Consider the following 27,592-nt stretch of genomic DNA (forward strand, 5'->3'; position numbering starts at 1 on the left):
TACAATGAAATTGTCAGTATAGGTAGCAACCCGGTCACTCATCAAATTGTTATTTCAGAATATTATTTCAAGTATAGTTGCTTACATACGCCCTCCCCTCAATAGGTGTGTAGTGCAAAATTGATTATCTAGTAGCTACTAGACGTGATCATCACCAATTCAGTCCTAAGGCTCAAGGTTAAATAAATATCATTCCTAATTAGGGAAGGACTAACTAAGTGAAACGAAGCGATGCATTGCAGATTGAGGTGATTTAAGTCTACAGTCTAACCCAGAATTTTCTTCTCCATTTATTTGTCTAATTGTCTAGCATCAGCAAAGATCAAACCACAGTTTGACCTTCTTCGCAAAGTCAAATACAAAACGCCAAAATACCTAGGTGTCGTATTAAAGAGAACACTGATATACTATATAAGGCTTTCCAACATGCCTAAGAAGGTACAAATACGAACGAACCTCGCGAGGAAGCTTAAAAGTAGTAAGTGGGGAGCAAATACATCAGTTCTCCGCGGAGCGTTAGTAAACTTTGTTGCAGCAGAATGCAGCAGAATATTGCGCACAATTTTGGCTACGCTGTACTTACCTGAAGGAGGTTGACGTTGATTTAAATGCAGTTATGAGAACCATTAGTGGTACAGTGAGATCCACACCTACATGCTGGCTACCAATACCATCAAGCATTTCCCCAGCTTACTTTCACCGAAAGGCGACTCTACAACCCTTGCAACAAGTTTCTAAAGATAACTCACTCCCTCTTCACGAATATTTAATCTCGCTGCCTAGAAAACGCCTCAGATCAACAACAGCATATGAAGAAGGAATCCAAATGTTCTCCACTGGGTTCAACAGGGACGCTGAATGGGAACCTGAACGGCAAGCGACGAAAACCTGGAAACACGAACTTATTCAGAACCTAACTGTTAAAGTTACAGGCTTTCAGCGTCCTAGGGTGGTGACGGTACAGCTTAACAGATTCCGGACTGGAGAAGGTACGTGCCACACTATAAATGAGTGCTGTAACAGGTATTTTCCAGGTGGTATCAAGAGTATGCAAGAAGCGCTCCACTGGATCCAGTCTTCTGACATTCGTGGGTAGCCTGAGCCATTGAGTGTTTATATACTGCGTATTATTTGATTAAATATGTATAACAACTCTGTGTTTATAACTGATGCATACGATTGCAATAATAATTGAGCTAATACCTCTCTCCTACTTTCTAAAGAGACGTTGCGGCACTAGTAGTCCTGAAAGAAAGGATACTGCAGAGAACTGGCTTAGACACAACCAAGGGGATTGTTCCCTGAATGAATATTTCATTCTGCAGGGAACTGCACTAATTTTGAAACTACCTGGTGCTGTGTGATGGACCGGGTTTCGAACGTGGAATCTTGCCTTTCGCAGGTAATGCTTTGGAAACAATCACCTGCTGTGGGTAAGTCAAGGGTCGGTGTAGCACGAAGTTTTAACCTGGTAGGGAGTTTCAAACAGGAGTATGATAAACAAACTGAAATCCATAACCTACCGTATTTTTCTTATCAGCAACTTGAAGAATGATAAAAGTATACGTAGGAACTTCGGAAAGTAAGTTGCACATGTCTTCCAACGCTAATGGTTCAAATGGTTCAAATGGCTCTGAGCACTATGGGACTTAACATCTGAGGTCATCAGTCCCTTAGAACTACTTAAACCTAACTAACCTAAGGACATCACACACATCCATGCCCGAGGCAGGATTCGAACCTGCGACCGTAGCGGTCGCGCGGTTCCAAACTGAAGCGCCTAGAACCGCTCGGCCACACCGGCCGGCTTCCAACGCTAAGACCATTCCGCAAGAAGAGTGGCGCATTGTTGGAAGGAAGTACATTTTCCGTGTTTCCTGCACACACAGATCTATTGCTGTTCAGACAACAATTGTGGAAGTGAAAGAGCGTGGCGACTGTAAATGCACTCCCAAGTTGAACCACGCGAGACAGTAGGATTCTTGAGCGCAAAACGAATAAGCTGCACACGGATTCACCGTGAAATTCGACGCTATGCGGACAGAATGTCTACATATATACTCCGCAAGCCACCTTCCGGTGCGTGGCGAAGGGTACCCTGTATCAGTACTAGTCATTTCCTCTCCTGGTGCATTCGCAGACAGAGCGAGGGGAAAACGACTGTCTATACACCCCCGTATGAGCCCTAGTTTCCCGTATCTTATCTTCGTGGTCCTTACACGAAAAGTCGTTCTGCAGTCAACTGCAAATGCCAATGCTCTAAATTTTCTCAACAGTGTTCCTCGAAAAGGACTTCGCCTTCCCTGCAGGGATTCCCATTTGAGTTCCCGAAGCAGCTCCGTAGCACTTACGTGTTGTTCGAACCTACTGGTAATAAATCTAGAAGCCCGCCTCTGAATAGCTTCGATGTCTTCCTTTCCTCCGATCTGGTATATATTCCAAACACCCGAGCAGTACTCAAGAAGAGATCGCACTAGCGGCCTATATGCGATCTCCTTTACAAGCGAACCACTCTTTCCCGGAATTCTCCCAATAAGCTCGAGCTGACCATTCGCCTCCTCCAACACAGTTCTCGCATTCTCGTTCTGTTTCGTATCGCTGTCCAACGTAGCACCCTGATATTTAAACGACGAGACAGTGTCAAACAGGACACTACTAATGCCGTACTCGAACATTATGGGTTTGTTTTTCCTACTAATCTGCATTAGCTCACATTTTTCTACATTTAGAGCTAGCTGCCATTCATCACATCAACTAAAAATTTTGTCTGCATCATCTTGTATCTTCCTACAGTCACTCAACTTGGACACTTTATGATACACCACAGCATTTTCAGCAAAAAAGGGCAGATTTCTGCCCACCGTGTTCGCCAGATCATTTAGTTATACAGAAAATGATAGCGGTCCTATCACACTTCCCTGCGGCACTCCTGACAATACCCTTGTCTCAGATGAACAATCGCTGTGGAGGACAACACACTGGATTCTATTACTTAAGAAGTCTTCGAGCCACTCACATATCTGTGAACCTATTCCGTATCCTCGTACCTTCGTTAACAGAAATCTAGACACATGATTTTTTTTTTTTTTTTAGCACTGTGAGACTTAACTTCTGAGGTCATCAGTCCCCTAGAACTCAGAACTGCTTAAACCTAACTAACCTAAGGACATCACACACATCCATGACCGAGGCAGTATTCGAACCTGCGACAGCAGCGGTCGCGCGGTTCCAGACTGTAGCGCCTAGAACCGCTCGGCCACCCCGGCCGGCACACATGAAACTGCTTGCTGGCCTTCATCTATAGTTCGCAGTATATCATCTGAGAAAAGGGCAGCCCGTAGTAAAATGGATCCAACAATACGACCGAGGCCGCAGAGACGTGCTGTTCGGGAAGGAAGGTCGTCGACATCGACCACAGACCACAACGTCCGGACAATCGAGGAAATGACCGTCAGGTGCCAAGCGATTGGTACAACTTTCTGAACGTTGTTTATAGAGACGTGACGCCAAATTTGAAAATGCTTCATGTGTCTGTGTCACTTTGAATTGTAATGCAGTATTCAATAGCAGTTACATAGCAACCCTAATAATGTGTAACATTTTTTGAAGTCAGCTCGCAGCCTACATAAGAAATCTTAGGATGTGTTACAGGACTATCAGTTTAGCTTTAATAAAGGTAAAGACACGGAATAGGCAGTTACGACGTTGCTGTTGATGACGGAAGAAAGACTTTGAAAGAATCGAGACTATTCCTCAGGATTTGTGAACCGAGAGAAAGCGCCAGACAACCTAAACTGGTGTAAAATTTTTGAAACTCACTGAAAAATAGTCATCAGTTGTAAGGGAGACGTGTAATACACAATATCGTCAGGAACGAAGAGGGAACAATGAGAATGGAAGGCCAAGATAGAAGTGATCGAATTATAATGGGTGAAAATTATGGATGCAGTCCTTCTCCACTACTCTACAACTTGTACGTCGCAGAAGCACTGATGGGGATTTAAGAAACTTTCAGACGTGGAATTGAAATTCATGCTGAAGAGCAAGCATGTTGTTCTCAGCGGAAGTGACGAAGAATTATAGGATCAGTTGAACGGAATGCACGGCGCTCTGAGGACAGAATATGGACTGAATGTAAACCAAAGAAAGACGAAAGTATTAAGAAATAGCACAATTTATATTAGTGCCAAATTTAACATCAAAATTGGGGACCATGTTGTAGATGAAATGTTGGAATTGCGGTACCTTGGGAGCAAAATATGACGGTTGGAGGAAGGAAATTATAAGGATGACACTATCACAGGCAAATAAGACGCTCCTCACTGAAAGAATCCTACTAATGTCAGACGTAGACCATAATTGGGGAAGAAATTTCTAACAATATGTTTGTAGCACAGTGTTGTGTGGATAGTGAATCATGGATTGTGCCAAAATCAGTAATAAAGGAACCGGAGTGTTTGAGATGTGATGTTACAGAAGAGAAGAAAATAAATGCAGAGGTTCTCCGCAGAAATGGCGAGGAAAGGAATCGTGAAAAGTAATACGTAAAAAATATTGATCAGAAGAAGATAAGTAGTGGCGAGTGGCATCAAACCAGCCAGTAGGTTTATGACAAAAAAGAAACAGAAGAAAAGGCAGTCATAAACGATTTTTTATAATATCATATGACGTGTTTAAAGATCTTGTCTCTCATCTCCTTGTACCTCTCGGATATTTTTGGTTTACAACAACTGAATCGATGGCACTCTGAGTAACGTTATTGTCATTTAGAAGGCAACATACTAAAATTACAAAGACTAAGTGAAAAACTATGGACAAAGCCTCAGTCTAAATTTCATTTAAATATACAACTGTGTCAGAGTACAGTAGTAAATTTAGAGTAAGATGTTTCATGATTAATTCTAGCTGGTTAAATGAAGAATACGTACAGTAACCGCCAAGAATGCTGATCTCATAAATAAAGAGTAGTATCACGGACTTTCTTTGTAAAGCAGCACGCATTTGTTTCGTGTATGGTATGTTCTCAGTTTTTTCTTATTGTTAAGGTCGTAAGGAATGTAAAATTTTTCTTAGGTGTTCTGTCTTCTGCGAGAAACTCACCTCACGCGGCTGTTGCCTTGAAATGAGATTTTACTATTTCCTAGTTGTTAGGAATGAAACTAAAAGTGGTCAAACGATGGTTTAATTCACCTATAATTAAAGATACCGTAGTGTGCGTGTTTTAGAGTGGTTTGTAGGAGCTATCTGGTTGCTATCTATACGTTATCATTTCTTCATCGTTTCTGTGTTGTAGTGATTTCCAGTCCTCCACGGACGTTGACATTGACATTTCACTCATTCGTTCTTTCTAGGCGCATCAAGTTCTCCAGTCGACGTCAGCGCTTAAATTTAATTTACAGTATTATCGTTCGTGTTTTCAATGATTTTATATACTAGAGAATTGTACTGAGCCTATCAGTTAGCCTAAGTAAAACGCATTTTACTAAACGGTTGTTGGTAGATTTAGAAGTGGTCGAATGTAAATAACGTTAGCAACCGCAACCAACAATCTGCAGTTCCATTACAATTCTCGGAAACTAAGAGACTAAAAGAGCGTTACCCACCGGGAGGTTTCAGTAACTTATCTCTCAATTCAGAAATTAATACTTATTAGAATCGAGTACTTACGATTTATAAAATTTCTTTGTCTGTCAAAGACAAAGCCACCAGAAAAAATAACAGAACTCTCTTTCGGATGTCAAAAAACAGTATAAAATAGACAATTCTGAATGCGTAGTTTACAAAATAAGGAAACCACGATTGTAAAAACGAAATATCTATCACTACAATGTCAATGTAGGCTTAATTTCCGTGTACGATATCAGGATGCCTGCAGTAGTTGTAGGAAACGAACTCATGGGGAATGTTCATTATTTTGAATGGAATTTACCATCAACAATTCCTCTCTTGTGCCAACTTCTTCATTTCACAATAGCACTTGCGCTCTGCGCCCTCAACTATATGTTGGACGTATTCAAATCTCTGTCTTCTTCTAAAACTTTTACCCTCTGTAGTACCCTCTAGAACCATGGAAGATATTCTCCGATGTCTTAACACATGTCCCATCATCCTGTACCATCTTCCTGTTAGAGTTTTCAATATGTTCTGTGTGGGAGTCCATACGGAAGATAATGGGGATCTCTTACTAGAGTAATGTTCAACAGAACTTTGGAAGACTTGCGACAAAGTAAGATGGAAGGGACAGTAACATTCCTTCGCAATTTCTAAAATCATTGCGGATAGTGGAACCAAACGACTGCTCAAGTTGTACTGGAGGCATACACCAGACTTTCGCAAAAGTATCGCCCACGCAATCCTGAAGACTGGAAGAGCAAATAAGTGCGAGAACTTTCGTACCATTTTAACAGTTCATGCATCCAAGCTGCTGACAAGAATAATATACGGAAATGGAAAAGAGGTCCAGATCAAAATGAATACATTTGATAACCAACATTTGTGAAGACCTGAAGATGATAGCAAAGTCTGTCAAAAGCGGTTATTTGTCAATAAAGAAATTTTTATGCGGTCTGGGCTTTATAAAGTTTTTACCAAGTAAAAGACATCCGCTCCTTCCGATTTGTCGACATGAGAAAATGCAATGGAAAGAAAATTGAGGATTTGTTAGATGACGATCAGTTTAACTTTCCGTAGGGTAAAGGAAACCGAGAGGCAGTTCTGACATTGGGACTGATAGAGGAAGAAAGAAAAATAAAGACGTTCATAAGACGTACCTTGTGTATGAATCCGTGTACCTTGTGTAAGAATCCGGGTGTGTTGCACCCCTTCCAACTTTCAGTGAACTTGAAAGCACTATAGCTACAACAGTGAATGTAGCACCTCTAAACACGATCTCTGAAGTGTACGATGAGTTTCATTACCGTCTGGATGTTTACCATTTGTGAAAACTAGAACAACACTTGGATCACTATATAACTGCAGACATTTTCCGTGGCTGTATCTGAATGCCTCTGATATGCCCCTGTAATATCACTTTTTTTTTTTTTTGAGGAAAAGAAACTCTTTAGTTTATAGTTGTGACATAAGATCAAAAAACTTTTGGGATCTGTGAGTGGATTTACAACAAAACAACGATGCGCAACGTAAAATTAAAGCCAAGTTTTCACTTTCAATTATGCAAAAATCTGTTGAAATCGGATGAGTCCGTTGCAAACGCACTGTATACTCTGCAGCTAAGCAGCAACCTGCCAAAAAAAAAAAAAAAAAAAAAAAAAAAAAAAAAAAAAAAAAAAAAAAAAAAAAAGAGCACAGCGTTCACAGTGCTTGCTCTTACTCGAGGAGCCGAGTTCAAACCTCGATCCAGCCACCCGTTACCCTGAATTTGATTCTCAGATGTTTTCCTACGTAAAGCCAGATGAACGTCACGGTACCTTTTTGAGCAGAATCCATCTTGTACAATGACACCACTGTCGACGGACCATTTAACACCTAACGAAGCAGAACCGGACGCCCTAAAAACAGATATGATGCTCACCCACTCTCGCAATACCGCGGGTTGTTTTCGTGTTCCGCAAGGCGCGGTGGACAGCGGTTAAAATGGGGACCCGAGTTGCGTAGCCGGCAGAGCGACCGGCGCCTCTTGCAATCCCTTTCAGACATTTTCGTGTCCCATGATACACAGCACACGGCAGCTAAAAGGGGAAACGACGCCCTTGCGTATTTACAGAGTTGTCAAGGTTTCACTACATCATTGCACCGACCTCATTCGCTGCAGATAACTGAAGCATGCCGTGAATAACACTATATGACACACTTTTTCGGATATTGGAGTTTTGGTGGGATAGCGCTGTTTATCTCCTCTCAAGCCAGTGGTAATAGTCTTCACAGTATACAATACCCGATCAAAAGTAGGCGGAATTTTATTTAAATGTCACCGGAGGCGGACCCACCAGCGTAAAATGAGGTGGGTAGTATCGTGTTGTCATTAGAGAAACAGTATCAGTAAAATAGATTGATCATGAGATCTCAGTGACTTTGAACGAGGACTTGTCATTAAATGTCACCTAAGAAAATCCATCAGGCACATTTCGACCAACTTCACCAACAGCTGTCGTGGGAATGTGCCGCCGCCTTCTCCCTGTTGCACCACCTAATTCACCTACTTCTTCATATTTCTTTATCATATTTTTCAGCCCATTTATTGACACGGAGCATCTTCGCAGCTCTGTCGGCGATATTCCCGCAATGCAGCACTGCTATTGCTGCCTTCCACATAAAACAACGTTACCAGCAGTGCACGGTCTTCCTTCTCAATAGCCATTGCGTTTCGTTTCGAAAGCTTCAGCCTAAACTTTTACACCAGCAGTCACTTCGCAACAGAAATCAATAATCTTGGCCAAGCGTAAACAGCATACTGAAGTCAAAACAAAAAAACATTTCACTTTCTGACTGCTTACAACGCCATATTTTCACCTAGTGGCAGAAAGTGGAACTATAATTTTTTCAGCTTACTCCGCGAACGCACCGATCACTGAACATAGATAAAATGTTTCAGCGTCCAGCGATGTACACAGGCCGCACTGCAGCACTCGCAACACCGTCAGTTTATTTAAAAACACTTGGTAACCGAGAGAGTTTTAGTGTGTAAACACTATAGAGGAAGACAGAGAGTAGAATGCATCCAGCAAGTAATTGACGATGTAGGGAGCAAATGCTACAAAGTTGGTGACAAGAATCCCCCCTCTCACCCCCCTCCCTCCCCCATCCCTCCCATATAGTCATGTTGAACACTGCTGACAGGATGGCTAGTACAATCATACCACATGCCGTGCGTTCCCCTAAGAATTGGAGAAGCCAACGGACCACACATTGGACTGTTATTTCTGTCTGACAAAAATAGAATCACCTCGAAAACAAGGGGAACTGTGCAATATCTTAATTTATAAACAAGGGGAACTGTGCAATATCTTAATTTATCTTCCGCTACAAGACATTCATGCCACTGTGAAGAATTGCCGATACCAGTGCCTCCTGAAACTGTGACAATGAGCGAAAACGAATAGAGTGATAAACACAAATACCCCCCCTCCCCCCCCCCCCCCACACACACACACACAGGAAGACAGCGAAGGAAATATGCATGCCGACCCAAGATTTCAGGGCTACTGGGAATCAAATGAACTGCGCGTTTTGTCTCAATGGGACCTCAGCGATCTTGTTCATGCTTTAAATTTGTCAAAGTAACAAAAAATGGTTCAAATGGCTCTGAGCACTATGGGACTTAACTTCTGAGCTCATCAGTCCCATAGAACTTAGAACTACTTAAACCTAACTAACCTAAGGACATCACACACATCCATGCCCGAGGCAGGATTCGAACCTGTGACCGTAGCGGTCGCGTGGTTCCAGACTGTAGTGCCTAGAACCGCTCGGCCACTCCGGCCGGCTGCGAAGTAACAGGCCGGGCATTTAGCTTCTTGATAAAAAGGGACTGAACCTTATTTTTCGCGATGAAAAAGTGAGTGTTTATCATGACTATTTCTCCAAGGAATGTGATTTGGTTTTCTACAATGATGTAGCGTTTGTTATGAAGACTCTTGGGCACGATTCAAATGTAAATGCGTGGCGCTTGTCCGTTGTTTCCACCAAAGTTAGCCTGAAAGCAGTACTTCTCCAAAGTCGGAACAAATTTCCTTTTGTTCCGATCACCCGTGCAGTTAACCTAAGGGCACATATGAGAACTTTAAATTGCTTCTCACACTTATCCAATATGAAAAATACAAATGGCGTACGTGTGGCTATATCATGGTAATTATAGTTCTTCCAATTCACCTCAGTAATGCAGCTCAGGCACACATAGAATTGCTGTTTTTTATATGATTAAGACAGAGGAGAAATAATTGTCATTTTTATGGGGGAAAATGACCTTTTCGAAATGAGGTACTACCAGGACAGAAGAATCTGAACACTCCTTTTCTTGAACCGAAAAATATGTGCCTAACTCCGCTGTATTTTAAATTAGATGGCGAAAAAAAATTTGTGGAAGCCATGACCAAACCTACACGTGGATTCATGTACTTACGAGAGATGTTCGAAGGATCAGTGAAGCAAAATTGAAGGAAAGAGTATTTGTAGGACCGCAAATTAGCGAATTAACATCTGATGAAGTTTTCCTTCATTTATTGAATGATACTGTAAGAATGGTTTGACTACCTTTCTTGTCTCTGCAAAAATGTTTAAGGCAATCATAAGGCAGAGAGGTATCGGGATATTGAACAAATACTTGTCAACTGAAATACATTTCTTGAATGATTATACAGACTTCTTCTCGAATAATCTTTTCACTACTGTGTGTCGGACCGAGACTCCAACTCGGGTCCTTTGCTTTTGCAGGCAAGTGCTCTACCGTCTGAGCTACCCAAGCACGACTCGCGACCAGTCCTCACAGCTGTAATTCTGCCAGTACCTCGTCTCCTACTTTCGGAAATTCACAGAAGCTCTTCTGCGAACCTTGCAGAACGAGCCCTCCTGGAAGAAGCGATATTGCGGAGACATGGCTTAGCCACAGCCTGGGGAATGTTTCCAGATTGAGATTTTCATTCTGCAGCGGAGTGTACGCTGATATGAAACTTTCTGGTAGATTAAGGGGCTCCGGAAAGGCTCAAAATCATGAAAAGTTCAATTTTTACTTTTTTGCCTTTTCTGAATCTGCAGATTATTACCTTTTAATAGATACATAATTTATTCAATTCCGAAGACTACAACTATTTTTAAATTTTTTTTGAAATGTGTTCTACATGGGCGTGACCCACTGTGGCGCTGTTAAACTGCTGTCAAATGGTGTTATTATTAACGTCCGTGTTCATCAGGTACATTTTAGTGATGTGAGATAAAGTATGTGTTGTAGTGCAGAAATTTGAGTGTATTGGACACGTACAGAAGCGAATGGGAACAAGACTTCGGCGACTGAAAGCTTCGTACAAAAAACAAAAACTCAGTGATGGTAAAGGGTTGGATGGGAAAGGAAGGTTAACTGACAGTGTAATTGACAAAATACAGAACTATTATGGAATGGCTATTAGGCAAAATACGCAAAGTGTCGACGAAATGAAGAAGGCTGTTTGGGCTCTTTTTTTTCATACTTCTTCAACCGATGAAAATCCCCAACATAGCTTGTGTCCCAAAGAAGAAGACAGTTGGTGTAAATATAACAAAGGATTGCTAACTGGTGAAGTGTGCACTCATAAGCATAGTCTGCCTCATGCAATAATGGAGGTGATAGAACCTATTTTCAGAGACTTAGCAGCAACTGTTGAAAAAGTGTATTCACGGAAAAACTCAAAACCCCAATGAAAGTGTAAATAGTGTTATATGGTCGAGAATCCCCAAGACTGTATTTGTTGGAATAGAAACACTTCACTTTGGTGTGTATGATGCTGTTGCGACTTTCAATGATGGCAACATTGTAAGGTGCAAGGTATTTAGAAATGTGGGAATGAAGATAGGTTCTAACATGGTACGAGCGATGCTTGCTTTAGACAAGGAACGCCTTCGGGCTGCAGACAGGGCTGTAAAGAGTCTAGAAATACAAGCAAGAGTAAACAGGAGGAGGAACAAGAGAAAGCTGGAGGAGGAGTTTGTAGAGGATGAAGATAATCCATCCTATGGACCTGGAATGCACTAAAAAGTTAATCCAATCTTTGTCGCTCGATTCCCAAAACTTTTATTTTCTCATACTAATTACATGTTTTCTAAGGATCTTCCAAACATATTTGTTTCAAACTTTCAGTAAATGTTACACAGTACCTTCTGCATAATTTAACACAGCCTTTTTCCAAAAAACTGTATATTTTTGAATATATAAATAAAAAATTGCAAAGAAATGTTGTGAATTTTCATTACAATTGAAAAAAAATCATCTTTAATAACTGAACTAAAATTTTGTAAAATCCCTGTGTTAAGTTGTAGCCCATATTCCAATAAATAATCTGTAAAAAGTTCAACTTCCTACCTCAAATACTTTGTGAGGAAAGATGTAATTTATAAGCGTTATTTTAACATTGCAAGTATAGGGCGTTCCGGAGCCACTTAAAACTGTGTGCTGGACCGAGACTCGAACTCGGGGCCTTTGCCTTTCGCGGGCAAGTGCTCTACCAACTGAGCCACCCAAGCACGAGTCACGACCCGTCCCATGGTAGAGCACTTGCCCGCGAAAGGCAAATGTCCCGAGTTCGAGTCTCGGTCCGGCATACAGCTTTAATCTGCCAGAAAGTTTCATATCAGCGCACACTCCGCTGCAGAGTGAAAATATCATTCTGGAATCTTTTCACTGTTAGTCAAGAACATGGTCAGCAGTTCCACGAGCACATTTCTAGTACGGAAATGGGGTACCATAATGTTTACCGGACGCTGCTGGTCGTTGCAAAGCGACTTTCCTGAGGCAAAGTACTGCAGGAAATCGTTAAGTGAATTTCCCTTAGTCTTATGTTACTCATTTATTGGTTGCTTTGTGTACTGACAGACTTTTTTTTGCTGTTTGCATTCGGAACTCTCGTTGCGAGAGCGTCTCATTTTGCTACATACATGTAATACATAGGCTGCCGTAAGCGTTTACAAAAGCCATTATTACGTGAAAATTGAGGCCTCACCCACATAGGCAAGTTACCGAAGATGTTATTACTCGACGAATGCGACTGTCAGAGCAAGAAATGGCACAAAGAGCTCATGAAAGCGAATTTCACTGAACCATACATGAATCGGGTTTCTTAAGACGCTCGTGCTAAGTAGCAATGAAATTTTAATAGCTCACTTCGTCTTTTAGTGTGTACCAGAGTTGTTTCTCTGCATAAATTAGTTTCCCGTGTGAGTTTAATGCACGCTTATCTTATCAAGCGCCGTATTTCACGTTTACGTTGCTAAGACCGTATTTTTCGCGAAACTCGCTTTGCGTCAGAGCCCAGTGTACCCACCCACAGTATTTTTTGCTTGTGACCAGAGTCACAAGGACGCCGAAAGCAAAATGATTTTTTCGGCGCAGATAAAGCCGCTCATTTGATCAGTGACATCAGCAAAATCATCAGCCTTCAGAATTCGACGGGTAGTTTACTGTAATAACACGTCCTTTCCGTACTGAGACGATTAGCAGAGGTAGGAACTCCCAGGATATGATGAGAGAGGAGCAAAGAGGTGACCTTGGTCTATTCAGAGAATGTTGGGATACTCGGGGGCAGCACGACTAGAAATAAGGATGTTGTGGTGAACACGGGAAGAGATAAGACCGGATAATAACGTGACGATGATATCCGCCAAGTCTTAGGAGTACCACAAATAGTACATTGGCTACAGCTGCAGTACGTCCCCCTCCACCGCACCCAAAAGATTCCACTCACAAACGTGGGAAAACCGAGAGAGCGTAGGCTTCTATAAGAAACTTTAGAATTTTTCCGCTCGGACGAATGTGCGACATGGACTTACAAGGGAGTAACATAACTGGAAACATGGTGAAGAAATGTTAGTCACCATCCTTAAAAGACTACAGTGGTCGCTTCGGAGTGCTTTAGATGGCGTCTTCGTTGGACTTGGGGGCTCCTTTTGAAGACAGTTCTCCAGTGAATGAGATTCCAGGCCGAAGACGTGTCTGAAGACGCCCTGGACAACGGTGTCCTCAGTGTCGTCCGCCATACGGGCAGACGTCCCGAAGTGATGGTCTGGGGTGCCATTCCTTTTCATAGAGGACCTTTTTGGTTGTCATCTGTGGCACCCTTTCAGCACAGCATACGTTGACTATATTCTATGCCCCGTTTTATTGCCCCTCATGGCAACCCATCCTGGAGTTACATTTCAGGCAAGATAATGCCCGCTCGCAAACCGCGAAATTCCTACTGCTTGCCTTCGTGCTTGTCAAACCCTATCTTGGCTGGAAGTTGCCGGATCTTTCCCCAATTGAGAACGTTTGGAGCATTATGGGTAGGGCCCTTCAACTAGCTCGGAATTTTGACTCTCTAACGCTCCAATTGAAGAGAATTTCCCATCATATCCCTCAGAAGACATCCACAAACTCTATGAATCAATGCGAAGCCGAATAATTGCTTGCGTAAGGGTCAGAGTTGGACCAAAGCGTTATTGACTTGCTCAACTTGTGAAGCTCTTTCTCTTGAGTAAATCGTTCAATTTTTCTGGAATAGTAATCATCTGCTTGCCTGTACACGTACATCACATCTACCGAGTTTCGTCTCATTCAGATAATTTCTTCGTGCCTCGTTTTTTTTGTGTCTTAGAGTGTATTTACAACAATATGGAGGATATAGCCGCCGTCAGTGTCGATGCAATGTTCTGCTCGATTTATCGAACTGTGAAACACGCGTAGCAGCCCTGCCTGACGGATAGCAGCAACAGCGTTCTCAGTATTCTGTTGTAGTTCTTCCATTGTATGAAGATTGGGTACACATGACCATCTAATTTACCCCGTAGATTAAAATCAGAGGGAGAGAGAGCAGGTGATCGAGTTGGTCAGGAGACTGCACTGCCATCTGCCGATTCTCCTTTCCTCACCAGACACTTCATGTATCCGTAGCAAGGCTGTCAAAGCGTTGTGTACTCTTTCTACGTCTTGCTGAAAATATGCGTGAGATGATCCACATATTCTGGACATACCGCTTAGCGTTAACAGTTTGGTCAAAAAATGACGTTACCATGCGAACACGAGACATTGTGTACCAAACACCAATCTTGAGATGATGCAGCTGGCCGGTGTGGCCGAGCGGTTCTAGGCGCTTCAGTCCGGAACCGCCCTGCTGCTACGGTCGCAGGTTCGAATCATTCCTCGGGCATGGATGTGTGTGATGTCCTTAGGTTAGTTAGGTTTAAGTAGTTCTAAGTCTAGGGGACTGATGACCTCAGATGTCATAGTGCTTAGGGTCATTTGAATTTGAGATAATGCTACCGCAATTCAAAGCACTGACGAGGATTTTCTGATGCGTAATGTCGCATGTTCTGTTGAGTTCAAGTGTCCTGACAGGCGGAATCAGGCCTCATATGAAGATATGGAAAACAGATGGTCCGAAAGACTTGATTCCACTTCACTCAGAAATCATCGGCAGGACTCAACACGCTCAAGTTCATCTGGACGCTTTAACTCAAGCACAACAGCAAATTTGCAAGGCTAGAGAGCCAGGTCCTTTATGATAATGTTTCGGCACGACATTCTCTAATTCTCACTTGCACACACACACACACACACACACACACACACACACGCACACAGATAAATGTCGTTGAGTATTAATAGGACTATGTTCCAGGCTTTCTTTGACTGAGGCAATGACTTCTGTCATTCGCACGTTTTTTTCGGATAGTTACGGATTTCATTCGTCATAGAGCTCATTTCACGCCATTTTGTCACGAAATTTTGCATTTCAGACTGTGCTTGAGATTTTGCCGAAACAATTCCATTTTTAAACTATTGCGAAAATACTGGACGTCAAATTAAACAACATTGATCCGTCTAGTTTCCAGACTTAATTTTATTTGGCTACCAGTTTCAGCGTTTTACTTCGCCATGTTCACGCCCCTAACCGACCTGTAGGAAGATTCTACCTCGGTCAGCCGACTGTCCAGTTGATGGCTGAAGTGCTCGTTGTAGCAAAAATCTACTAATTCCAGTATTGCTGGCCCCTGCTTCGATCAGAACCGAGGTAGTCTCTTCCTACACGTTAGTAAAACGCTGAAACTGGTAGAGAAATAAAATCAAGTTTGGAAACTAGACAGCTGAAAGGTGTTTAATTTGACATCCTGTATCGAACGGCCGAGTCCCGCAAGGCAAGTCCTCGCCTTGCGGCGAGTTTGGGTGCCAGCATTTCAACTGGAACTCGCCACTGTGTTCCTCTAACCTCTCCATCACACTCTTGGCCTTGTGACATGGCGCAATGTCTTAATGAAAAATTGCACTGCCGTCGGGAAACCTGATCGTTATGAAGGGGTATACGAGGTCTACAACCAGTGTACGCGTGGTGTCTTGCACGAGCTCCATTTCGCTGGACTGATAGAGGCCCACGTGAATGTTGCGCAGAGCATAATGGAGCCGGCGCCAGGTTGTCTCCGTCCCACAGTAGAAGCGTCAAGGAGGTGTTCCCCTGGAAGAGGACGGATTCGCTCTGTCCCTTCAGAATGAAGAAGAAGGTATCGGGATTCATCAGACCATGCAACGCTCTGCCACTGCGTCAACGTCCAGTGCCGATGGTCACGTGCCCATTTCAGTCGTAGTTCCGACGTCCTGGTGTTAACTTTGGCACACGCGTGGGTCGTCGGCTGCGGAGGGCCATCGTTAGGAGTGTTCGGTGCACTGTGTATTCAGACACACTTGTCAGCATTAAAGTCTGATGTTAGCTCCGCCACAGTTCTCCTCCCGTCCTGTTTTAGCAGTCTGTCCTGCCTACGACGTCCGACATCTGTAATGAGGGATGGCCGCCTAACCTTACGACGTCTGGGTGTGGTTTCACCCTGGTTTCGCCAAGACGCTCACCACAGCACTCCTCAAACACCAGACAAGTCGTGCAGTTTCCGGAGTGCCCATGCCGAACGGGGGCACCGTATCAAGCCCTCGGTAAGACTCAGATCGCGCGCCTTCCCCACACACAACACACGGACAGCACGTTCATTGGTACCAAATGCACCGGGCGTGTGTCTGACTAGCAGTCATTCCTCACCAGGTTTAATCCGCTGTCGCTTGGTCGGGTTTATATCGATACTAGGTCGGTGGTCAAAATGTTCTTGCTGATCAGTGTATTAGGTCGCTTTCTTGTCTGTTCGGGTCAAATTTTTCAACTGATTTTAAATTAACTCCCCCACGAGTTACAAACTTGAAACTTTCAATGCAGCTCAGAACTGGACGACAATGCATTTTTAACTCGCTTTCGCGTCTGGTGTGCGACGGTGGATACTTCGCTTTTCTGTCTTTCTGTCTGTTCATCACAAATTTTGCAATTGCCTTTAACCTAACTTCCCGATGAGCTAAAGGTTAGAAGCTTTCAACGTAGCTCAGAACTGGATAGCAATGCAATATTAACTCGCTTTCTTGTCTCGTCGTGTGGCGGAGCTTACTTTATGTACCACTGCTATTTCTGCCTTTTCCTAATCGAGTCCCGAATGTTTCGTGATTAAGAGCGATAGCTGGTAAGTCTCCATATGATTACGATTTCCTTTAAATTTTACCTCCCTGGTTTTGCGGGAGTTACTCTGGAGGAAGCAATGTACTGGTTGGCTCAAGTGAAGAGAAACTGATTGAACCTAGACATATATGTTATAATGTCATCAAAATGTTTGAATTCGATTGCAAAATTTCATACACGCAAAACCAAAAAGCGGAGAATAATTGAGGCGCTGAGAACCAAAAGGCCAAAGCACGCCGTCGTTGGACTCATATGGAAGCGAATATCAGAGAAACCGGTGAGACAACTGTTCATGAATGTTGGTATATACACTCATGTTCAGAAAAAAAAAAAAAAAAAACAGAACACTTTGAATGATTACAGACACGACGTTCACATTCACAGGAAAATGGTTCAAATGGCTCTGAGCTCTATGCGACTTAACTTCTGAGGTCATCAGTCGCCTAGAACTTAGAACTAATTAAACCTAACTAACCTAAGGACGTCACACACATCCATGCCCGAGGCAGGATTCGAACCTGCGACCGTAGCGGTCGCTCGGTTCCAGACTGTAGCGCCTAGAACCTAGAACCACACGGCCACTCCGGCCGGCCATTCACAGGACATGTACATTAGTATGTTCAGCAGAAATGATAAGCGTTTCAGTCACTTCGGTTCAGTATGTGCCCTGTTGCCTAGTAGGCACAGGTTGCGCCACGTGTGATGGCATCGACGCGCATAAGGCGCGAGTGGCTTTCTGTTGTACAGCCATCCATACTGCGTTCACCTGGTTCCAAAGTTCATCTGTGGTGGTTGGCATTGAGTCACAGCGCTGCACGTGTCGTTCCACGCCCGCATCTCGTGGTCGTGCGGTAGCGGTCTCGATTCCCACGCCCGGGTTCCCGGGTTCGATTCCCGGCGGGGTCAGGGATTTTCTCCGCCTCGTGATGGCTGGGTGTTCTGTGCTGTCCTTAGGATAGTTAGGTTTAAGTAGTTCTAAGTTCTAGGGGACTGATTACCATAGATGTTAAGTCCCATACTGCTCAGAGCCATTTGAACCATTTTTGTCGTTCCACCATATTTTCGAATGGTGACAAGTCTGGTGATATGGCGGGCCAGGGCAAAAGGCTGATATTATGTGACACCAAGAAGCCATGTATACATGCAGCAACACGCAGTCTTGCTGAAAAATGGCGACTGGGTGTTGTGCAGAATGGGTATGTCTACGGGGTCGCAAAATGTAATTGATGTGGGTCACACTGCTCACAGTGGCTTGCATAGACACCAACTGCGATTTTTGGTTGCACGCAATAGCACCCCATCCATAAGGCCTTGAGGTGGTGCTCTGTGTCTTGTGCGAATGCAGTCACTGTGATGGAGCTCCCCCTGTCTGTGGCGAACCAAAACGCAGCCATCATTTTCAAATATATGGAACCTGGATTGTCAGAAAACACTGTCTGATCCCATTCCTGTCCCCAGTGCTGTCGTTGCGGTCTAGCACGTTTGTGAAAGATAGGGGGAGAAGTGGACGATACACAGGTAACCATGCCGTAATAAACGGCGATGGACTGTCGCCCCTGGTAGTGTACGATATGTTACGCTATTCCACTGTTACGCTACAGCCGAGGAGGACGCAGGTCTGTCCTGCAATGCCATTCGGTTGAGGTGTCGATCTTCTCGGGGTGTGGTCTTGATGGTGGACCTGACCCATCTCGCCGTGTCTACGGCCTTCCGTGAACGCTTCTACACACACCCGTTGCACTGTCGAAACACTTCGTCCCCCACGAGCAACAATTTCGCAGATGCATCACATTCTCTCATGCCAATAATGCGCCCTCTTTCAAACTCAGCGATTTGACAATACGACTGGCCCATACGTCTGCGAGACATCCTGCACGTATGCCCGAGTCACACTGAGCCATTACCTTCGGTTTATAGCGACAACAAATCGGTAGGTGGCGCTGCGCAGCATATCGATATTGACTTTGAACCCACCGGTCAACATGGTTCAAATCCTAATCATTTCTGCAGAGCATACTAATCTACATGTCCTGCGAGAACATCCTATCTCTAGCCGTTCAAGGTGTTCTGTTTCTTTTCTGAACATGACTGTACAATGTGGACATACAGCACAAATAAATGTGGCTCACCACAAGATTAGAGGGTGTCACAAGAATACATACACGCTACCGTCTCAAAAATCGACGATGGAGTGCTTTAGACCCTTATGCCCTCAATTATTTAAATACAAAGCTTTTTAATATAACACGTTTTTGAAACGAACTAAAAAGTATAAAATAATTTAATAATTTATCCTAGCCCCATGCGGATTCATGGTCCCATACAGACAATCCTGAGAATCTGTTCTTGTGAATTTCTAGTAGCTAAGACAGAATACTTGTAAAATTTAAAGCGGAAAACGTGAGGCGCAAGATATAGATAAAAGTGAGAAGTGTAGAGAGTAGCTGTCGTTGCGAAAAAACGTATATTCTTAGCAATAAAACTGTTATTGCTGTAGGTGAACCATTCATGCATGAATTACTTATTCCATATGCCACACGTTTTTCGTTTTAAATTTTGCAGATATTGTCATGCTATTAACAATTCACAAGCACAAATTTTCAGAACTATTTTCATGGGGTTAGGAAGCCGTCTGGGGCTAGGAGACATTATTTTTTTACATTTTTAGCCTGTTTTAGAAATATATTATTTTAAAATGGTTTTTATTTAAATAACTTTTTGTAGAGTTGTAAGACCTTGCATATCACTGCTCACAAATAAATAAAAAATAATAAAAGGTGATTCGTTGTGGATGTACAGGATTAGTGTATACGTTAAAAGGAAGTGGTGAACTGAATCGCAAGTTACTCTTCCTCCATCTTACCAACAGGTGACCACAAGCACCGGAAATACGTAGCAATTGACGGGTGCTGGTTAACAGGAAGATGCGGTAAGGCGGCCGCAATCAACGCGCCACAGGCACGCGAAAAGGACGCGAATTTTGCTGACACTACGTCCTCCTCGGCTGTAGCGTAACAGTGGAATAGTGTAACATTTGGTATTGGAGGGCAGTGTGGAGGGTAAAAATCGTAGGGGGAGACCAAGAGATGAATACACTAAGCACATTCAGAAGGATGTAGGTTGCAGTAGGTACTGGGAGATGAAGAAGCTTGCACAGGATAGAATAGCATGGAGAGCTGCATCAAACCAGTCTAAGGACTGAAGTCCACAACAACAACAACAGAGAGCGACTCTCAGACGTGCACTAATGGAACGTGTGGACGTTTTACGCAGAAAAGAAACGAAAGTTAACAGAATTATTCTGCATATGTCATCTCACAACTATCGCGAAATGGAAACCGTGACACCTTAAGCATACTGAAAACTGTGAGTTTTTGATACGTGGGACCGTGGCTCAGTTGATTGAAACACGAGTTAGACCCCACAAAACTGTCTACCAAGTATATAACAGAACTGGTTGCTCTTCGACAACTCGACGCATCTCCGAGGATGGAGACACGTGACATATCTACATAAACTGTCATATATATGCAACATAAAATTTCACTATCGTATCGTAACTGAATTAATGTTATTTAAATACAGTTGTAAAAGTAAGCTGTTTAGGTTTTTATGTTGGTAACGCCACGTAGCGCTCTGTATGAAAATCACTGACTGTGCTGTGTGCAGTCTGTGGCTGGTTGGACTCATTGTCGGAATATTCGGTATTGTAGTGTTGGGCAGTTGGATGTGAACAGCGCGTAGCGTTGTGCAATTGGTGAGCCGCCAGCAGTGGTGGATGTGGGGAGAGAGATGGCAGAGTTTTGAGAGCGGCCGATCTGGACGTGTGTCCGTCAGAAAAAGCAAATTTGTAAGACTGGATGTCATGAACTGATATATACATCATAACGTTTGAACACTATTAAGGTAAATACATATTTTGTTCTCTATCAAAATCTTTCATTTGCTAACTATGCCTATCAGTAGTTAGTGCCCTCAGTAGTTAGAATCTTTCATTTAGCTAGTAATATTGGCGCTCGCTGTATTGCAATAGTTCGAGTAACGAAGATTTTTGTGAGGTAAGTGACTCATGAAAGATATAGGTTATTGTTATTCAGGGCCATTCTTTTGTTGGGCTTATTGAAAGTCAGATTGCGTTTCGCTAAAAATATTGTGTGTCGGTTTAGTGATGATCAGAATAAGTATAGAGAGAAATGTCTGAGTACGTCCAGTTTTGCTCAGATGTTCGAAAATCAAATAATGTAAGAGGTTTACCAGCACAGTCATTTATAATTTTTCAAAGCGGACGTTACACAGTTAAATAATAGAACCGTGCGTCTAAGCGCTGTAATGGGAAGTCGTTATTGGCACAAATAAAGTTACGAAATACAGGGATTTGGCACCTTACGAAGTATTTAGCCAGTACAACGAAGAGGCAAACAAGGAACTAAAACGGAAGTTCAGACGGGGGATTAAAATTCAGGGTGTAAGCATATCAAGGAGAAGATTCACTGACGGCTTTGCTATTCGCAGTGGAAGTAAGAACAATTACGGAGGCGGTTGAATGGAATGATCTGTCTACTGACGGCCGCTGTGGCCGACCGGTTCTAGCCGCTTCAGTCTAGAACCGCGCGACCGCTACGGTCGCAGGTTCGAATCCTGCCTCGGGAATGGATGTGTATGATGTCCTTAGATTAGTTAGGTTTAAGTACACTACTGGCCATTAAAATTGCTACACCAAAGAGAAATGCAGATGATAAAAGGGGATTCATTGGACAAATATATTATACTAGAACTGACATGTGATTACATTTTCACACAGTTTGGGTGCATAGATCCTGAGAAATCAGTACCCAGAACAACCACCTCTGGCCGTAGTAACGGCCTTGATACGCCTGGGCATTGAGTCAAACAGAGCTTGGATGGCGTGTACAGGTACAGCTGCCCATGCAGCTTCAACACGAGACCACAGTTCATCAATAGTAGCGACTGGCGTATTGTGACGAGCCAGTTGCTCGGCCACCATTGACCAGACGTTTCCAATTGGTGATAGATCTGGGAAATATGCTGGCCAGGGCAGCAGTCGAACATTTTCTGTATCCAGAAAGGCCCGTACAGGACCTGCAACATGCGGTCGTGGATTACCCTGCTGAAATGTAGGGTTTCGCAGGGATCGAATGAAGGGTAGAGCCAAGGGTCTTAACACATCTGAAATGTAATGTCCACTGTTCAAAGTGGCGTCAGTGCGAACAACGGGGGGCCGAGACTTGTAACCAATGGCACCCCATACCATCACGCCGGGTGATAAGCCAGTATGGCGATGACGAATACACGATTCCAATGTGTGTTCACCGCGATATCGCCAAACACGGATGCGACCATCATGATGCTGCAAACAGAACCTGGATTCATCCGAAAAAATGACGTTTTGCCATTCGTGCACTCAGGTTCGTCGTTGAGTACACCATCGCACGCGCTCCTGTCTGTGATGCACCGTCAAGGGTAACCGCAGGCATGGTCTCCGAGCTGATAGTCCATGCTGCTGCAAAAGTCGTCGAACTGTTCGTGCAGATGGTTGTTGTCTTGAAAACGTCCCCATCTGTTGACTCAGGGATCGAGACGTGGCTGCACGATCCGTTACAGCCACGCGGATAAGATGCCTGTCACCTCAACTGCTAGTGGTACGAGGCCGTTGGGATCCAGCGCGGCGTTCCGTATTAACCTCCTGAACTCACCGATTCCATATTCTGCTAACAGTCATTGGATCTCGACCAACGCGAGCAGCAATGTCACGATACAATAAACCGAAATCGCGATAGACTACAATCCGACCATTATCAAAGTCAAAAACGTGATGGTACGCATTTCTCCTCCTCACACGAGGCATCACAACAACGTATCACCACGGAACGACGGTCAAATGCTGTTTGTGTATGAGAAATCGACTGGAAACTTTCCTCATGTCAGCACGTTGTAGGTGTCGCCACCGGCGTCAACGGTTTGTGAATGCTCTGAAAAGCTAATCATTTGCATATCACAGCATCTTCTTCCTGTCGGTTATATTTCGCGTCTGTTGCACGTCATCTTCATAGTGTAGCAATTTTAATGGCCAGTGGTGTAGTTCTAAGCTCTAGGGGACTGATGGCCTCAGATGTTAAGTCCCATAGTGCTCAGAGCCATTTGAACCATTTGGTCTGTCTACTGGGCACAGAATATGGAATGAGAGTAAAACAAATAAAGACGAAAGTAAAGTGCAGCTGCAGAAATGACATTAGTAAAAAATTTAACACCGAAATTGGGGATCAGATGGCAGCTGAAGGGCAGTAGTTCTGCTACCTTAGAAAAATATAGCTCATGATGGGCGAAACAAAGAGGATATAAAAAAACAGACGACGACAGAGAAAGAAGGCATTCATTACCGAATGAAGTCAACTAATAACAAACATAGACCTTAATTCGAGGAAGAAATTTCTGGAAACGTGTGTCTCGAGAAGGGAACCATGCATTGTGCCAAAAACTCGATGTTTATTTTTCTCTTGTACACCTGAAATAAATGGAAATTGTAAAGGGTTCCAGGGGACGAACAAACTGCAGATCGAAACCCGTGTCCGAAACCATACTCCACCGAGGCAACAGAGCATCGTATTCATAGGAGACAAGGCCTTTCTGTACAACGGCTAGCTCCTTCTTTTCCACTGGCGACCGTGGCAGTCGGTCGCGATCACAGAGTAGCAAACAACATCGCGAGACGTTTCGACTACGGTCCTTCAGCATAAAAAGTCACGTTTGCTGCCGAAGGGGTAGTCTGGTGGCAGGCGCCGGCGCCTATAACTTCGACGCTCTGTAGAATCGCAGGATGACCTTTCCAGACACAAGTTCCTAACCTCGATTTGTTCCTCAAGATACCCCCTACAACCCTCGAAGTTTGTCGCAACATTTCTGGGACACCCTTTATACATCAGGAAATAACTCTCACGGTATTTGCGTGAACTATAGAGTGTAAAAACTGTAGGGGAAGATAGAGATTGTAATATTTCATGAAACGTTTATAAACAAATCCGTCACAGATGCAGTACATAAGTTTGGCGATTATTTTCGAACCAACTTGTTCATTCTCACGCCTGACCTAGCGAGGCTGCCCTGAAAGCGCCTGATCTTAATAAAGAACGTCAGGATGGCAATACGTGCTTTACCAAGTAATCGTGGATGACTGTCACAATTAACATGTGCCTACTTGGCAAGTCAGAACAAAACTTTGCTACTGACTGAGAATGAACCAGTTAGTTGGGATTAGTCACCAAACATAAGTACTGCATTTGTGACGGTTTTTTTAATAAGCGGTTCATGAAATTCTAAAAAGAGGTTGCGGCTCGTTTATCAATAAAATGTTGAAACTGAAAAAAAGATTGGAGTGTATTCGACAGATAACTGAGGGCCCTGTGTGCAAGTGCTCCTCTGAAATGAGGACTTTGGCATAGGAGAGGAACTTGGGTGGACTGCATCAAACCACTCAGATGGCTGATGAAAGAATAGAAGTCAATATAAATATTAAGGAATGTAGCGCAAAGTGCAACTGGGCAGGCAGAGTATGGATTTTAAATGGTTCCACAATCTTTCCGAGGCACATGGAAATCTGGGATTTCATGTCCTTCTAAGAAACACAACACAAACCGTTAAACTATGAATGCATACAGAATGATGTTTCCACATTCGACTTGCCTCCTGTAGAGATAATGACGTTTGTGGTCGCAGAACTAAAACACAAATAACTGCCAAATCTTCTTATGTTTCTGATTCATTTGAAAAACAAATTTTTCTCTATCAGTTACTGTCCTATGTGACATCCCAACTGATGAAATATGGTGTCTTCAGAAGTTTTAGTTGTATTTCCATCATACTTGTTTAGAGACGATTATCTCTTGAAGTTCGTAGTTCGGTCGCCGTTCATACATGACATCAAGAGCTTCGTAGATAACGACAACAATGCTGATGCTGTCTTGCTTCCGGAAGGCATTCGGTACAGCTCTGCACTGTCGTTTTGCTTCACTGATATTGTTCATGAACTTTTTTTAATGATACCTTTGGTCCTGTTTTGGATACCTGTTTCTGTAATTCTGTGGACTGTTCTTTGACTCTATCCAGTGGGTCAGTGGGCAAAAGCCAGACGACCTATGATGATTTTATTTGCATTTCTTCCCAGTTAAACACTCTTGGCAATGATGTACGAGGGTGAGTCAAATGAAAACCTTAAATATATTTTTAAATATTATTTATAGTGCAGAAGTGTTACAAAGCTACATCACTTTTCAACATCATCTCCCCCACGCTCAATGCAAGTCCTCCAGCACTTACAAAGTGCATAAATTCCTTTAGAAAAAAATTCTTTTGGTAGTCTGCGCAACCACTCATGCACCGTGTGGCGTACCTATGCATCAGAACGGAACTTCTTTCCTCCCATTGCGTCTTTAAGTGGTCCAAACGTATGGAAATCACTTGGGGCAAGGTCTGGTGAGTATGGTGGATGAGGAAGACACTCAAAATGCAGGTCTGTGATAGTTGCAATTGTTGTACGGGCGCCGGCCGGTGTGGCCGTGCGGTTCTAGGCGCTTCAGTCTGGAACCGCGAGACCGCTACGGTCGCAGGTTCGAATCCTGCCTCGGGCATGGATGTGTGTGATGTCCTTAGGTTAGTTAGGTTTAAGTAGTTCTAAGTTCTAGAGGACTGATGACCACAGATGTTAAGTCCCATAGTGCTCAGAGCCATTTGTACCATTTGTTGTACGGGCAGTGTGGCGCATTGCTTTGTTATGTTGCAAAAGGACACCTGCTGACAGCAATCCATGACGCTTTCATTTGACTGCAGGCCGCAGATGATTTTTTAGGAGATCTGTGTATGATGCACTGGTAACAGTGGTCCCTCTAGGGATTTAATGCTCCAAAATGACGCCCTTTTCCGCCCCAAAAGAGAGTCAGCATAAACTTCTCTGCTGATGGTTCTGTTCGAAACTTCCTTGGTTTTGGTGATGAGGAATGGCGCCATTCCTTGCTCGCTATCTTCGTTTCCGGTTGGTGGAAGTGAACCAAGGTTTCGTCCCCAGTAACGATTCTTGCAAGGAAGTCATCACCTTCTCGTTCAAAGCGCTGAAGAAGTTCTTCACAATCATCAACACGTGTTTCTCTCATTTCAGGAGTCAGCTGCCATGGCATACATCTTGCAGACACTTTGTGAAACTGGAGCACATCATGCACAGTGTGGTGTGCTGACCCATGGCTAATCTGAAAACATGATGCAATGTCATTCAGTGTCACTCGGCGGTTTTCCTTCACTATGGCTTCAACTGCTGCAATGTTCTGTGGAGTCACAACTCGTTGTGCCTCACCTGGACGAGGAACATCTTCCACTGAAGTCACACCATTTGCGAACTTCCTACTCCATTCGTAGACTTGCTGCTGTGATAAACATGCATCACCGTACTGAACCTTCATTCGTCGAAGAATGTCAGTAGGCTTCACACCTCCACTACGCAAAAACTGAATAACAGAACGCTGTTTTTCCCTGGTGCAAGTCGCAAGTGGGGCGACCATCTTTATACCGATACTGCGACGGTATGTGTGCATCTGCACTATGGTGCCACCTACAGGCCATTCTGCACGCTGTTTGTAGCACGCTTACCAACTTACAGGATAACGGCGCGAAATTTCGATTCGTTATTACAAATTTAAGGTTTTCATTTGACTCACCCTCGTATTTTCCCCATTCTTTCACTAGCTCCATTCTCTCACGACTACCTTACACTCGACTCTGTTGCAATAGGTTTTGACAGTCCTCCTGCTAATTTTACTTTCTATGTTGTGTTTGTTTAAGTTCCTTTTTAGTTCTGCTCTTTTATTACCCGCTCCGAATTCCTTAATAGCGTTAGTCAGTACGTTTCTGCCGAATGAGTTAAGGACTTTTTAAAATCTGCATAAGTTACCACATATTGCAAGTTCCTGATCTTCCTCATTTCCATTACTTTCTAGGGATTTAATATCTGCTCTGCGAAAGACTTTGCTACATCCTACTCGTTGTATGTCGAGAATTACTTCAGTTCTCTCCAAAAGTGCTGTGGAGAAGACCTAACACATCAATGGCAAGAAGAAGAATCCTCTGTAATTGTTATGATCTGTTTTCTTTCCTTATTTAGGTAGTGGAGGAGGGAGAGGAGGAGGAGATTAATGTTCAACGTCATGTCGAGACGAGGTCATTAGAGACGGAGCACGAGCTCGAATTATGGAAGAATGAGGAAGGAAATCGCTCGTGCCTTTCAAACGAACCATTCCGGCATTTACCTGAAATGACTTAGGGAAATCACGGAAAACCTAAATCAGGATGGCTGGACGCTGGTTTGAACTGTCGTCCTCCCGAATGCGAGTCCAGTGTGCTAACCACTCCGCCACCCCGTTCGGTTTTAT

General features: G+C 43.5%; 1 protein-coding gene across 1 annotated transcript in view; it reads right to left on the reverse strand.

Moving 5' to 3' along the window:
• Nucleotides 1-27,592, reverse strand: part of LOC126149225 (uncharacterized) — a 118,210-nt gene that overhangs the window by 20,494 nt on the left and 70,124 nt on the right. The gene's annotated exons all lie outside the window — the stretch shown is intronic.

This window comes from Schistocerca cancellata, chromosome 2 (assembly GCF_023864275.1).
Source record: "Schistocerca cancellata isolate TAMUIC-IGC-003103 chromosome 2, iqSchCanc2.1, whole genome shotgun sequence".
Classification (NCBI taxonomy): Eukaryota; Metazoa; Arthropoda; class Insecta; order Orthoptera; family Acrididae; genus Schistocerca; species Schistocerca cancellata.